The sequence below is a fragment of the Onychomys torridus genome, chromosome 1 (assembly GCF_903995425.1).
Source record: "Onychomys torridus chromosome 1, mOncTor1.1, whole genome shotgun sequence".
Lineage (NCBI taxonomy): Eukaryota > Metazoa > Chordata > Mammalia > Rodentia > Cricetidae > Onychomys > Onychomys torridus.
Window position 1 is genome coordinate 66,950,690 of NC_050443.1, and position 15,868 is coordinate 66,966,557.

General features: G+C 37.5%; 1 protein-coding gene across 3 annotated transcripts in view; it reads left to right on the forward strand.

Annotated features, from left to right (window-relative positions):
- The first annotated feature begins 478 nt into the window (after positions 1-478).
- The window catches only part of Grm5 (glutamate metabotropic receptor 5), a 484,091-nt gene continuing 468,701 nt past the window's right edge, over positions 479-15,868 (forward strand). For 2 of the 3 annotated variants that reach the window (XM_036186135.1, XM_036186149.1), the window contains exons 1-2: positions 479-886; positions 11,925-12,068. The gene's annotated coding sequence lies outside the window, so the exon portion shown is untranslated. Of the gene's footprint in view, positions 887-2,827; positions 3,052-11,924; positions 12,069-15,868 lie in introns of those variants that run through there. The other variant, XM_036186142.1, reaches the window with a different exon arrangement.

Sequence of the window (15,868 nt, forward strand, 5' to 3'; positions counted from 1 at the left end):
TACAGGTAATTCATAGGAATCCCTTTTATCCTTTTTTAAAAAAATATCTAATTTAAAGAAAGCCTCAGCATTTTTTGATGGTCCTAGGCTGTACTAGGGGTAGCAGAGGAGGGGAAGTCAAGCCATTTGAGGAAGAAGCAAGACATTTAAGTAAGTGCCTCAGAGGAAGAGTTTTGATGGACAGAGAAAGAATCTTTTTTAAGAAGTGCCGACAAATGCAAAATGGCATTACTAATGAGCAAGATTATTAAACACACTGGTCTTTCTAACCACTCAGGTTTCTGAATCGTCTTGGGGTTCCTTGACTTTGTCTCTGTCTCTCATTCTGTAGGTCTTTGTCTCCCTGTCTGTCTCTGTCTCCCTTCTGCCTTCCAACATTGACACCCCTTCTTCCAATCACGGTCAGGAGTTTCAGTACTATCTTCAGAGAGAGGCTGATTATCTACCTGCTCCCCCAGCTTCTCTCTGAGTGACATGCCGCCACCCACGCCTCCCGGTACAGCTCTGCTTCTCCATCTCTGGTGGGAATGAGCTACAGAGGAAGTCCAAGACTACCCTGGCCTGAACCCTGAGAGCACCAGGCTTTAGCAACAGTGTTCACTCGCTGAGCCCAGGCGAGCCAGCGGCCCCGAGCCGCTTTCTGCAGTAGTAGGAGCCAGCCCGGCGCTGCGCTTCCAGCTGCGTCTGCCTGGGCGCAGCACGTGCTCCAGGCGCTGGCGCGAGAGAGCGAGCGCCACCACCGAGGGCCCGCAGCCGTTCTGCTGGCTGCCACTACTGCTTCGATCGCAGCCACTAGCGATTTAGCTGCATCCAAGGCCGCTACGAAAGCGCAGGGAGCTTGCAAGGAGCTGCTGGCCAGGGGAACAAGGCTCAGGGCGCGCACCTGGTAAGGACAGCGCTGTTTTTTTTTTTTTTTCTCTCAGCTATAGAGTTACTAGGGATGTAGGATGCCGCCGGAGCCCCTCCCCCAGCGCAGGGATGAAGAGTGAGCGAGCAAGGGGCGGGAGCTTGGAATAAAGGGACCCAGGAGGGCAGGTGGTGGGCAGGTGGAAGACAGGTGAAGCCAGGGACGCTAGGAGGTCCTGTAAGTTTAGGAAAGTCACCCTGCAAGGACGTGTGCCCTGTAAATCAGACATGAATTTAGAGTAAGGAGCCTGGGTTACACTCGTATGGGTAAATGGGAGGTTTCTGAACATCTTTTTGTTTTCATTTGCGTAACTGAAGGATTTCAGTGGGCTTGTTTCCATAGAAAAATAACTAAAATAATCAGAGACGAGGGGGGGGGGAAGCCAACTGAAGCCGCCCCCCTCCAATCCCATCTCATGCTGGTACATGTGCAATGATAAAGCATGCATTTAGCAAGGCAAGGGGATTTTAGACCGCTAAGGATATTAGTTGTTTGGGGGCTAATAAGAGCACTTGCTGATGCTGCACCCCAAATCGAGGTAGGAAAGGAGATTATGGATGATTTTCAATACCAGTATTACAATTCTAAAATGACACTTACGTGACTACAAGTATTAGGAATGAAAGGTTTTCTAGAGAACCATGAACCCATTTAAGAGCTATCTTAGCACATCTGGACCTTTAAAACCAAGTTTATTTATTTCTAGAGTGTACTGAGATTTTTTTTTTTACCCTTAATTCTCTGATACAACTTTCACAAAGGATGATGACAGAGACCATGGAGACCAAGAGGAGAGAGAAGGGAGTTGAATAGACTGAATGAGCTATGTGGGATGGGATAGAAAGAATAGTTCTGTCAGATTTAGTGTCAACGTTCATTCAGTCACACCCCAAGAGGCCCTTAGGCCATTTTCTAGGAAAATATCTGACCTTGAACAAGTCTATCAAGCACTGTATACTCATTCTCTCCATCAGGAAACTGTAGAGAGTAGACTGCAGTTTGGGACAATGAAGGCTCATGAAATGGTGTGTATTTGTATAGGATTGGAAAATTGCATAGGAAAAGGAGGAAGGGGGAATACTTAGGAAATACAGACAAATGGATTGTGAAGGTGTTCTCTCTCAAAGTGTCACAAACAGTTATAAGACTTGCATAGTTCTTTGAAGGATGCATGCTGAAAGGTCTGTTGGAAGGGGTGAGGCCAGCAAGCATTCAGCCACCATGTGAAGATTCTGGTGTTCTGAGAGCTGTTTGGAGAGGTTGAGATGCACAGAACTTAAAGTTACACATTCTTGTTTGTTTATGTATTTTATTGTCTTGTTAAATAGCATTTGAAAATGTTTTTGTGACAAGCTATGAGGGTTTTATTTTTTTTAATTGAAGATTTGAGAAGTTATTTAGAACTGATTATGACAAGGAAATTGACATGCCAAGTTCAAGGTTGGTCATTTGGTGTGGCAGAAGACGGTTTGGGAATGAGATAGGAATGTTCTGTAATATAAGCAGAGCAGTTGGGTTCTTTCTCCTAGGAGATACATGTCTATACTCCCAGGGGCCAGCTGGCATCTACAGTATTGTATCTGTATCTTGATGCCTCTTCCACTTGACTAAAGAAGAAATATCATCCCTTCTGCCTTAATAGATTCATTCTTAGGATTTGGAGATTTGCATTCCAGATCCTGAGATGGTGTGCATTCACAAAGTGATCCCCTCCCCCTGCCCCCCGGGGGGTGCCTCCTGATCTCCCTTCAGTATGAGTGTCTGGACATGGAACTAGTCTACCCATCCTGATCTGCCCAGTAGTCTGTGTTCCTAAAGGAACTCACTGTGCCACTTGGTGGCACCAAAAAGTTGCGCAGAGAAGTCTTTTCTCTATAAATACAACTACCACCCCTCCCTCCTCCGCTCTCTCCCCTGCTCCCCTTCCCCCCTTTCTTGGTAGAGGGGAAGATTGCTGCACACACCGCCCTCAGCTCGGCTGTTCTGAGCACTCCGAGCACAAGGGATGAGCTTGAGATCATCTTGGGATGGGGGAAAGCCTGGGACTGAAAAGCCTGGCTCAACCCCGATGATTCCTGCTGCCCAACTTTACTCCGGGGGGCTAGCTAGACAGCATCTCACTGCCTGCTGCGGGCCGACAGGGGGTAAGCTTGCTATGTCTGTGTGCACAGGTATCCTCAAGCCCTGAGAAGGATTTAGGCTGCTGAGCAACTCACAATGTGATTTGGAGGAGGGGATGTAGGTGAAGGGAGGGTGACCAGAGCTGAGGAGGTTCACAACTGCTTCTTTTATGGAAGGCTATTGTTAATTAAACCTGTTGGTGGAAAAGGCGCGAGTGAGAGGGTAAAGCGGGGAGAGATATGAGGGCTGAGGTAGGGATTATGCATGCCTTTGGATCCTATGCCTGAGCTCTGGAACAACAGGAACATGATTTAGAATGCAGATTGACTTACCCAAACCATTGGAGGATTCAAAACTGAGAAAGCAAAGGCAGAGAGGGGAAGGAAGTAGAAATACTTATGGATAGGTTGGGTTCTCCTTCAGGCAGCATGTCTTGATGCAAGGAGAAGGGGAACAGCGGGAGGTGCTGAAAGCGCATCTTAGGCTTCATTGCCTCTATCTGAATGTCACTCTAAGCCCCCATGCCTTTTCTTTTTCCTTGGATGGAGCGTCTGTCTCTTTCCTTCCAGACACAAAGCTACCCCAGGGTAGCAGAGCAGTGTGCAGAGGAGGGATCCCAAGCTACAGAGACTTAATGACAAGGACAGTTCTACCAAGGCAGATAGATGCTAGCCAATGTTCTTAGCCTAACACACACTTTGGACCTCTCAGTGGGAAGTGACTGCCAGCCTGAAGGGCTTTCCACCTTGTTCTTCAATTTGTGGTTATTCACGTTTCTTTCTAGAGTATATGAAGTTGGAAAAGAGACTTTAAGGAGGGGATCACAGATGCTTGTGTTTATTTAATCAGAATCCTGGTATCAATTCACCTGAATCAGCTCAAGTATCCAGGAAAGTAGGGAGTACTAGGCACCAATTTATATCTTTATTGGTATAAGTGAGTTCACCTTTCTCCTTTCCTTTCCATCTCCAACCTTGTATTTTACTGCTTGAATTGATTAAGGCTAATGATCACCTGTTTTCCTAGGGCTGGCAGCAGGTTGTCTGTCTAGAACAGCCTAGAGAGCATGCCTAACTCTAAGTACATCCCCTTCCTCCATCAAGGATTTGCTCTGAGTTATTTGGTATTTTATTGTGAGCTTCAGAAGGCTTAGGTGTGTCATCTCTCTTGTTATGTATACTTCGTGCTCTTCCCTTACAGAGTGCAGGGAATTTTCTTCTTTAATTTCTCTGTTACTTCTATGTAATTACATAGCTAATTGTCAGTTGTGGATTTTTTTTTTTTGTCATTTGTGGATGTAGCTTTCCATTTTGAAGCATCACTGGTTTAGAAATAGGATTCCAGACTCACTAGGTTAATGACATGCATACCACCAAGTCTGCAGCTTTCTCCTAGAAACCCTTTCAGCACCCTGGACAGGGTCCTGGTAAACCTCCACTGAACACTTGCTGAGCCACCACTCCTTGGAACCAAGCTTTCCCTGGTCCTTTCCATTCCATGCCTGAATGTGAAATTGATGTATTTTAACTGAATCCCCTAGAGTTTTGTGATTTTTACTTAGCAATGTTTATCCTGTGTGTTGCATGCCCAAAAAGAGGAAAAAAATATTTATTTTTTTAAAAGAGAGAAAAAGAACTTTCAATGATTATTTATTATAGACCCTTCTGAAATTATTATTTGGAGAAAGACGATATTTGAAGAGTTCATGTACTTGCTCAAATATTCATTTGTCTTCAAAAGTAGACATAGACCTCTACCATCACTTCTTAGTACACATTATGGCTATGCATAAAGATATACAGGGTACCCTGAGAAATTCAGCCATAGATATGTGCCCACACATAAAGACTATTTGTGATTTGAAATACTTGAGTAATGGCACACTGCTTTCTTTTATTTCTGAGTTGTTATTTTTGTCGTATTTCCCACTCGATTAATTGACTTCCCTAAACACGTTTCCATTTGTGACTAAATGTCTTTCATGGTTTTTATTTGATTCAAAACACACTGAATATTGTTATGGGTATGTTACTGCACTCTCTTTTTGAAGAGTGGTGGGAACATGTTTGCAGTTAGAAAAAATAAATGAAAGCTGTGAGTGGTGATGAAGAAGGATAGCCCCAGCACTTGAGAGGTGGAAGCAGCCAAGAGTTCAAAGTCATCCTTAGCTATGTAGCTAGTTACATGAAGCCTTGTTAAAAAAAGAAGAAGAATCAAATGCTAATAAGTGGAAAAGATGAGATTAAATAAATTATAAAAATGTAGTTAATTGTACTATTTGAGTAAATTATGTATGCATGTTTTATTCAATGTTTGCTACATTCATGGAATAAAAAGACATATTTCTTTCTATATTTTTGCTATTGATTAACAAATATATGAGCTTAGACATTTGTTTTTACTTAGTTTCTGTTTATACTATTAAAATACATTCAGTTTAATCTAACTTTGTGAAAATGAGGACTCTTGATATAGAGTTAGTATATGTGGCTTGCTAATATGAAGTAGATTTGTTTGGGATTTTCAGATCCTGATAATGTATTATATAGAAGCAAAAGACTCCTTGATTTAGAATTATGTGTTTGAAATATTAATCCTAATCCTAGGGCAGCTGTGTCCTATCTGTCAGTAATTGAACTTAGAAGACATGAGATAGACACATCTAAAGAAGTAGTTTTATTTCATACTCACATAACCCAAGAAAGGAATATTTTAATTTTGAATTTTCAACTGTTTATAAATGAGATAGTACCTTCTTGACATTCCTTTGTCTCATTTGAATAAAAATATTTTAATAAAGTAACATATCATAGACTTGTTTTCATTGCTTCTGAATTAATGCATAGAAGAAATGAATATATATTTTAATGCTGATGATACTGTTTGAAATACACACACAGGCACACAGATACAGACACATATACACACATATAAAAACATACATATGTTTGGCTATAGAACTTCCAATAAAAGTTTTGTTGTAGACTAATGCTTGCCATGTCAAATACTATTTATTGAGCACATTAGGCATCATATCAAATAGTCTGTGTTATATTGGTTCATCATCAAATTAGTTACACAAAATACTGGTATTATTTTATTTTAATTTTTGCTGTTTTGAAGACTGAAGTTTTTCTTTCATTGTCAGAACATGAAAAAATGGTACCAAGAAACCTACCAACAATACATACATACCTCCGTGTGTGTGTGTGAATATTATGAAATGTACCCTTTTTCCATAGAATAAATCTACAGTGCAGCTATTTTTGATGGTTCCCAGTGTGTTGAGGTTTGCAGCATATTTTGTTATTGAAGTTTTTGCATCAGACTGCTTGGATGTGGATCTCATCTTTTGTTGAATGCTTATGTGAATTTGGAAACAGAATTAAATCATATATATGATTTACATAGGTTTCATATATTATATATATATATATATATATATATATATATATGAACAATTTAGATATTTGTTTATACACATATAAACATAAACACATATACACATAAACATATACAAATATATACATATATATGTTTAAGCAAATACCCAAGTTTCCTTATTGGTGATGGAGGGGAAAGTTCAAATGATATTAATACTACTAAGTGAGTATGAAAAATTAGTTGCTAAAATCAGAGTAACTTGCCTGACCTGAGGTGCAGAGTGTATAAATGTAAATTATGACTCTCTGTTGTCTTCAAGATTTTGGATATAAAATGCTGCCTGGGTTCTCATATTACTAATTTTCTCAACAGCCATGTGGATTTCATTTTATTTTTCTTTGTGAACAACAGCATATGATGAAGAGAGACTAGCTAACTTCTTTGATGTTTCACTGTTAATATCATGACAAAGCAGGTGTGGAAACTCAGGGATTTTGACTCCCAAGTTCAAGTTCTAGTTTTTGACATACTGTTATCTTGTAACTTGAATGTGTAGATTAAGGTTTTTGTTTTTTTTTGTTGTTTTTTGTTTTTTTTGAGTCAGCACCATGTTCTTCTTCCACAGGGAGTGTGCAAATATTTTTTCTCAAACATTCAAGAATATTTAAAATTAGACATGCAAATTTTGGGAGATAATCAGAAATCAAAATGGTACATAATTGCAGTCTCAAATATCTTCCGTTTTTAGCCAAACTGTTCAAGAAAGTTAAAAGGAAGATGCATAAGCAAAAGAGTATATTTTAAGTAGACATGATTGTGCTGTCATTACAAAATGTCAGCTATAGAAGATTTCTGTAATGGTTACTTGTCACAGTAGTTTTTTGAGTTAGGTCACAAATGTTAAACTCTTGAGGTTAAGTATTTTTTTTAAGTGAAAAACGTTATAATTGCAGTGGTCTAGTGGGCAACATGACTATAAAATACCCATATTTTATTTGACAAGGATAAAAATAGCTACAAATCCAATCTGTCTTAATGTAGCTTAATTCTTTAGGGGTAACTAGATAATATATTGCTACTGATTTAAAAAAAAGTCAGTTAAATGAGATTTTCAAAATGACATGTAAAATACTATATAAAATAGCATTTACTATTCTACTCATTATAAGGGATTCTATATCTAGGATGCAGCAGCCTTTGCTATTGCAAATATATTCTAGGCTATTCTCACATTCTTTTATTGTAATTTGTGGATACTCAAAATCAAGTTTATTGACTGTAAAAAAAAATGTTACAGTGTCTCAGTTTAGATTGTGTTTTTCCAATGGAAATAACAGCCTTGGCAACAAAATCGTACAGAAATACACAACAATGTGAAGATCGGACACTTTTGCTAACTTCCTTTGTATCATTGGTAGTTTCAGAGAAAAACTGTATAGAAATGATAGATCCAATGGCTTGCCCTTAGCTGCACTTTTTGTTACTAATGATGTGGACATTACTTTGAGGACTTTCATGTGAATCAGCGCTTTTCAACTGGAAGTGATGCCCACCTGCCAAATGCATTCACTGATATCTTGGGGGTATATCTGGTTTCATAAATAAAAAAATGTGTTACCAGCCTGTTAGTTCAGTAGACAGAGAATAGAGACACCAGTAAATATCCTCCAATGGATGAGACAATATCTTACTACAATAATATTCACAAATGACAATAGCATCATGGATAAGAAACAGTGATACAAATGATTTAGTTAGGAAAAATTAATTAACTAATTTGGTTTATTTAATGTAATTTCTAATAGATGGACTTAAGACAAACATTTAATGGGCAGCTCAACCTCTAGAATGGTGTACGGTCAATATGTGAACTCTAAATAACTAAACCATGAGGTCCTTCACAGGACACTGCCACTTGGTTATAATAAGCATGGATATCAGAGATAGTTGGGTTTGTTTTCTGACTGTTATTTTTTATAGATATGAAGCCTGCACAACAATTTTACCTGTAAATTTTCATAGCAAGAGGTATTAATGTAGTTAGTAACCAGACCTTCTAGGTATTATGCAAGGCTTCCATGAAATAGAATTTATGTTTTCATACAAACAATAAGTATCAGCAATTAGTAAATAAATATAGATCAAGTTATAAAAATGACAAATATACTTCCAAGCATCAGATGATTGGTTTTCTAACAGAACAATAATTCTTTACACAGTCTTTAGAGGTATGCCACAAATATGTAGAAAGCATCTGGGGGATATGAAATGGTTAAAGTTTAAAATCCCTGCTTGATAATTAAATTGAGACCAGTTAGAAATGGTGGATTGTGTTATTATTTTTTTATTGCTTTGTTGCAAAAGGCTGTTTCAGGTCTTCATGGACTACTAAACCACTTGTTTAAATGATTTACAATGATTTAGTGAGTTCCCGTCTACAGCTAGCACTTTTTAGCTAATGCATAAAATTGCAGATTTCATCTTTGTGTGGTGCCATTTATGGCTTTGGGAGGATTAAAATATGGCCCATTCTTTGTCTTCAGCTAAACAAAGAGGATGCTGTTCTCTCTTGTTTACAAGGTCACAAATGTATACTTCAGATACCCATGACAGCAGAGCTTTCCCACATTGCGTGGGTCTCAATAACATTATACTTCTGGATGCTTCTTATCTACATATGCAGTTGTTTCTTTAAAAAAGTATCAAAGGCAAACAGCACATGTAGTATTGACACCCTGTTTGTGATGAGGCTATGGCTTGTGTAGAAGGAATCTTGTTAGCGTTGATGTCCTGAGCTATGTGATTTGCTTTTGTGAGGATTAAGTTATATAAGAGACATCTGTGCCAGAAAGATGGTTGGGACAGTGAGAAGATTGCTGAAAACAAAAGACAATGTGAGCTACAAGTCTGATTACATTGCCATTTGCCATTTATAGCAAATTCTTTCCAGCAATTTCTCCTTTTCTGAATTCATATAGGATATAAGACTGCATAGTTACTTAAGGCAAATTACAGGTTTTTACATTAAATATGTGTCTACTGCTTTCTATGATGGGCAAGGAACCCAGATATGTAAAGGGGATGAAAGTACTTGTTTGCTTCTGATATTAGCATGTTGAACTAACATATCATATAGATTAAACGACCCATACCCATATTGAGTGAGTTAAAGATCTCCATAGTATTAGAATTTAGGCCTACACTGCTTTGAAATTACTTTGATCATTATACAAGGTAATACCTCCCCAATACCCATAGCAAGGACCTATTTTTTTCTCATCAAGTTGCCACTCTTATAGCCCAAGAGCTATAACACACACACACACACACACACACACACACACACACACACACACACTAGCTTGTTTTGAGATTGTATGTTTTAGTTTATATGAAATGAGGATAATCAGTTACTTTTTATAATTTACTTGTTCATATTTTTTATGATTTCAAACATACATACAATAAATTATGTGCTGAGACTGGATCTCTAGAATCAATATCAAAAGCCTGGTATAGTGATTCCTACATGTCACTCTGTCACTCCAGCACTGGTGCTCAGAGACAGGTAGATCCCAGGTACTCATAATTTAGTCAGTCTCTCAGAAATGGCGATTCATTCCTAAAATGGTGGTTCAGTGATAAATCTTTTTTTCTTCCCCAAAAAGTACATGAAGAAGAGATTGAGGAAGACATCCTGTTCCAGCCTCTTGGTTCCACATAGGACTTTATATGGATACCCCTCCCATACACGTATATATACACATACTATTCCAACCCCTACATACTCAAAGAAATAGATGTTCTACATGTAAATCATGGCTCTGCTACTAACTTGCTCTTGAAGTGTGGTCAAAGAACTATATATTTCTGAGCATCAGATACATCATAACAAAAATGTACACCAGTTATTTACAATACTGGTTATTCTGCAATTGAATAATATTTTGTCAGAAAACTAAGCAATGTGCCTTTAATCTGGGAAGTTCTCTCTATCTCTATTTTTTGTCAGTGTTTACCATTAGATACGAGTTTTCCATGTCAGACAAGTGCTATACCACTGAACAACATGTTCTTTCCCATCTGTATATTATTGTAATCATTGTCCCCATCATCAAAAGACCTATTATAGAAAGGCATTTTAAATACATTGCATAGCATAGAACAAAAGACATCAGGAAAGGATTTAATACCAGTAGTATATTAACATATATAATTAATGTTGTTTATTTAGAACATTATAAAGAACAAATTGTATAAAATGATCAAAGATGAATTTTGAGATGAATTTTTGTTACACTCTGATCACAGGCTGGTGTATATCATGTAATCTCCATGAGTCTCAGTTATGTGGAGTCATAGATAGTGCACTCCCTAGTTCTATGATACTCTCTTACTTAATTTGTTGAAAATGTGAGGGGAATATTCAAGATTCCTTGCTCATTTCTCCAGATTGATTCTCATCTTTGAGCCCCTATGATGGCCAAACCCACAGGGCAGAGGGGATGATTGTGATGTACTTCTTAATTTTCTAGAGTGAGGAGGAAATGTTGTCATAGAATCTTGACCAGGTAGTCAAGTATAAGGTAATATATAGGAAATTCATCTTATATTTTGCACATTTAGAATTTATTCACACATTTAATTCTGTGCAAGAATTGTACCAAATTATGCTCAGTATAGCACATATTTAACCCTTTATAGGGTTAAAGAAAAGTATGAGGAGTGGCTGGGTAGAAAAAAAAAGAGTAAAAAGTTCCACATGTGCTCAAAGGCTGTAAGAAACACATCAAAGTAGATCTAGGATTTTGGAAAGGAAATAATTAAAAAATATTTCATTCACTCTTTCTTAGAACATGTGGATACGGGTAGTTATCTTATGCCATTGTTAATAAGAGTATAAGTCTCAGCAACACCAGCTGGCCAAGGGTACATAGCCAACACAAAATAGTTCCAAGGTTCACACTTGCCTCTACTGGATTCTAAGCCTATATTCTCAATTCTGTGATAAATGTCATTCTAACAAATCAAAGAAAAGGTCACAACCAGTATGAACAAAGCCATTGGCGCAAAGTAGACAAAAACAGATTTAACTTGATTAGTAGACTCCCAAGGTGGAGCAGGTGGCTGAGATTGGGTGGGTGAGAGTTAAGGTTACCAAAGAAACTCCATAAGAAATTTACAAGGAATTTTTAATACTCAAGCTGGAAATATTCTAACCATACCAATAAACTTAGAAATTTAAAAATCAGTCTCTGTTATCTCAGTTAATACCCATTCATGACATTTAATGGAAACAATTATGCATGCCTTTTATTTCTTTCCAATACAATACGGCCATGCTGCATCATATCACTTCCCACACCACTCACAAAAACTACATTTGAAAAAGTTTCTGGTTCAAATACTGTTCAGCCTCCTTTCTAGATTGTCTTCATCTCTAGATATTTGGACCTTTGGAATCCTGTGGAATGCAGCTTGTTTAATTACTTTTTGTTTTTCTGCTTCCTAGGTGATTTCATCCAGATTCTTGGTTTACAAAAACGGACATTTGTATGCTGATGCCTCCCACATTTTTATCAACAATTCAGACCTCTCTAGAGAAACTCAGCCTTGAATATCCAGCTGTTTTGTCCAAATATGTTCATGAATTCGAGTGAGTATAAAAAAATGCAACCTCTGGTGTATCCATTTAGATATGCTGTTCTATGCTCCTCTGACCCAATGAGGACATCAGGCTTCAGGTGGCCAGGATGAAATCTCCAACTCCCTCATTCTCACTGAAGTCTTCTTACCTTCTCATCTCAAGTCATCTGATAGCAAACTCTTTCATTTCACATTCAAAACACACAGAGGACCCTACCTGTGACCTCTTCCCTACAGATGCTGTATCTACCATCCAGCCACTACCACCTGATTGACTTCCATAGATTCTTCCTTGCTCCCCTGACATTTGCGTTTGTGATCTTTCTCTTGTTCAAATGTAAGGCAGAGTGTAACCCTTTTTTGTTGAGAAATCTCCCAGGAAAACATTCCCATACAATGTTAAAGCCATAGTCCTTTGAAGTCTAAACAGGCTTAACACCATCACAGGACCTCACAGACTGGCCTTTGCTTCTCTCTCAGTTCACAGCAGGTGCACTGGTTCCTTAGTATTCCCCAAGACACTAAACAAAATCCTGTCTTGGAAACTTGATATTTGCTTTAACCTTTACCTGGAATGAACTTTTCCTCAACATTTTCCCAACTCGAACCTTTACTTATTTACATATTATTTGAATATTATGTTTTAAATTTGTATTACTGGCAACAAGATTTAACATTATTGCATTTGTCACATTGTATCTTTCTTTATTTTCTTGTGCTTTGTTGCTTTGTTTTCGGTTCAATACTTTGTAGCATAAAGACTTTCACCTATTTATCTTGTTTATCATCTAACAACACCTCCTTCTGTTAGACTGTTGTAGGCTCCATGAGAGCATGAACTTACTCTATCCAAAATGAAGCCCTCAGGATACAGCAGAATGTTTGGTCCAAAGTAAACCACTCAATAACTATTTATGGGCCAAAGAAGTGATATTGATATATGTAATGTGTTCTCTACTTTTCTATTTGCAATTTATTCATTATTAGTTTACAGTGTTTTAATAACATAAAGGATAATCTTTTTGTGAAGCCTTATAATAAGCTGAGTTGTAATACATTTTTTTTAAATTTCTAAACTATAATGTCTTTATGTTGGTGTGGGGGGGTACAAATTGTGTATGCAGGTATGTGTCCAGAAAAGAGACCAGAGAAGGCTACCAGAGGTCTTGATTTTTCACTCCTAACCCCATTCCCTTAAGACAGGATCTCTCACTGAATCTAGAGTTCATCTGGGGTCCAGAAATCTTCCTGTATCTGCCCTTCTGAGGTTTTAGGCATGTGAGAGTCCACACCCAGATTTTATGAGCACTGGGGATTGAACATAAGCACTCATGCTTGTAATGAAAGAGTATTTTACCTACCAAGTCACCTTCTTAGCTCCAGTAACTTATGCTAAAGGTAATTTCCAGGCATCTGGCATCACAATATGGATATTACTCCTCTCTCTCTCTCTCTCTCTCTCTCTCTCTCTCTCTTATTTCTTTGTTTTTCGAGACAGGTTTCTCTGTGTAGCTTTGGAGCCTGTCCTGGAACTTGCTCTGTAGGCTGGCCTTGAACTCACAGAGATCCACCTGCCTCTGCCTTCCGAGTGCTGGGATTAAAGGCGTGCGCCACCACTGCCTGGTCATATTACTCTTCTCTTGCTGTGACGAAAACCATGACAAAAATCTAGTTGGAAGGAAAGTATCTATTTGGCTCACACATCCAGATCACAATCCATCATTGAAGGTAATCAAGGCAAGAACTCAGAAGTAACCTGGAGTGAACCTCCATGGAAGAATTCATCTTGCTGGATTCCCCCATGACTCCTTTACTAGTTTATACTTAGCTGGTTTTCTCATACTAACCTGGACCACCTGTCTAAGGGTGGTGTCACTCATAGTGATTAACCTGCTCACACCAATCCCTTAAAAAGCATGGCCACAGGGCACCTTGATCTAAGTAATCCCTCAGTTAGGACTACCTCAGATGACTCTACACTATATATGATAGTTAAATCTAATTCAGACAATACATACATACATGTGTATGTATGTATTTCCTGGTAGTAGCCATGATAAACGTTATACACATCTATTACTTCTCTTTACCAAATAATCATCCCTCTACACCTTGGAGGGTTTTTTACTCTTTAAATTGCAAATCAACCCTATGAGTTTCTGTGAAACTAAAAAGTTCGAGATGTATCTGTATGATCTCTCCTACTTTCATGGACTTTGTTAGTATAGCTCTTATGGGAATGGGTAATAAGGCAACAAATGATGATGAGAATATATATTTTAGGGTATTTAGAAATAAACAATTATTCTTTACAATTTTAGGAGTGATTGACTGGTTTTTAACTTATCAATCCATATATGATACATAATTGTGAAATAAAGGAAATAAAATGTTTACATCTTAGTTTTTAAAATATGGATTTTTGATATAATTAACAATGTACACACATACGTAAGACACAACTATTGCATCAAATATCTTCTAAGTATCCAATGTACATAGTAAATATATTTTCAATAAAACCAGATTATTTATTTTCTATGCAACATAGAAGCATTCGATATGTCTCTGAATATATGGTTCTGAGACTATCCTGTGGTCCTTGATATCACTTGTTCTTGTTTGTCTCTCACTCTGTAGATTGTTTCTTTTCATTACTTTTTATAGGTTTATATTTGCTCTTCAGATGTTTTGATGCATTCTAGATTTTATATACTGGTTGCTGTGCATTTACATCTTAAACTAAAACTCTCTTCTAAGTCTCACACATTACTTTCCTGGCTGATATCTGTTCCTAGACAGATTTAATATATTCAGAAAAAATAACTGTTTTTCTTCTGTGGCTCACGTTTTCATGTATCTGTCTATATAGTCTTTAGTAACTATATCAAAATAAGCTAGTTTCTAAGACAGGATTTCAGGAATAGATCTACCTTCTTCTAGCTCTACTCATATGTAATCCATCAGCACACCCAGAGGATTCTGCTTGGAATTTATATCTCTGTCCACTTCTTTCTATTTTTACTGTAATCACTCTTATTCTACCTAGATTACTAGGAGTCTTCTAATCAGATTTCTTGGATCTGTTACCCACAATATCCAGCTGCCTGATTGCTCTTAAACTTGAATTTTGCCTAGCATTTGCTTACAACTTCAGAATGGCATTTAGTAGCAACTCACATTAAATATTAAGAGCTAATGGTATGCTTTCATGTCTTTAGGTTCTATCCTTCTTTCAACATGAACATCTTCTTTTCATTTTTCCTAACATTTTTTGTACTCATTAAGTGTCCACAAATACCATTGCTTAGAGTATTGACTTGTAACGCCTGTGAGTATCAGGAGAATAAATACCCTTTTTAACCTTAAACTTTCAATTGTGAAGAGAGGTATAATATAAAAATATACATTGAAGCAATTGATGCAATGAATACTTTAAGAAAGACAATGTTAACTATTAATGTACATAATTGCATAACCTTTTCACAAATCTCCCACCTCAGCTTCATATTGTTGATAGGTAACTTCTAGCCTAATATTCATTTTTTAACATAATTCTTTATAGATTCTTTGGGAATTTCACATCATGCACCCCTATCCTGCTCAACTCCCAGTCCCTCCATATCTGCCCCTCACCCTTGCAGCATGCACCCACAAATAATTAAAAACAAATAAATAAACAAAAAAATCCACCTCATTCCTCAGTCTTTCCAACACCTCTTCATTCATTCTAGTGGCATTAGGAGCCATGGTATGTCATGCAGTATGCCCTTTTGTCTAATCAGCCCAACCCACAAAACTTTCATTGCA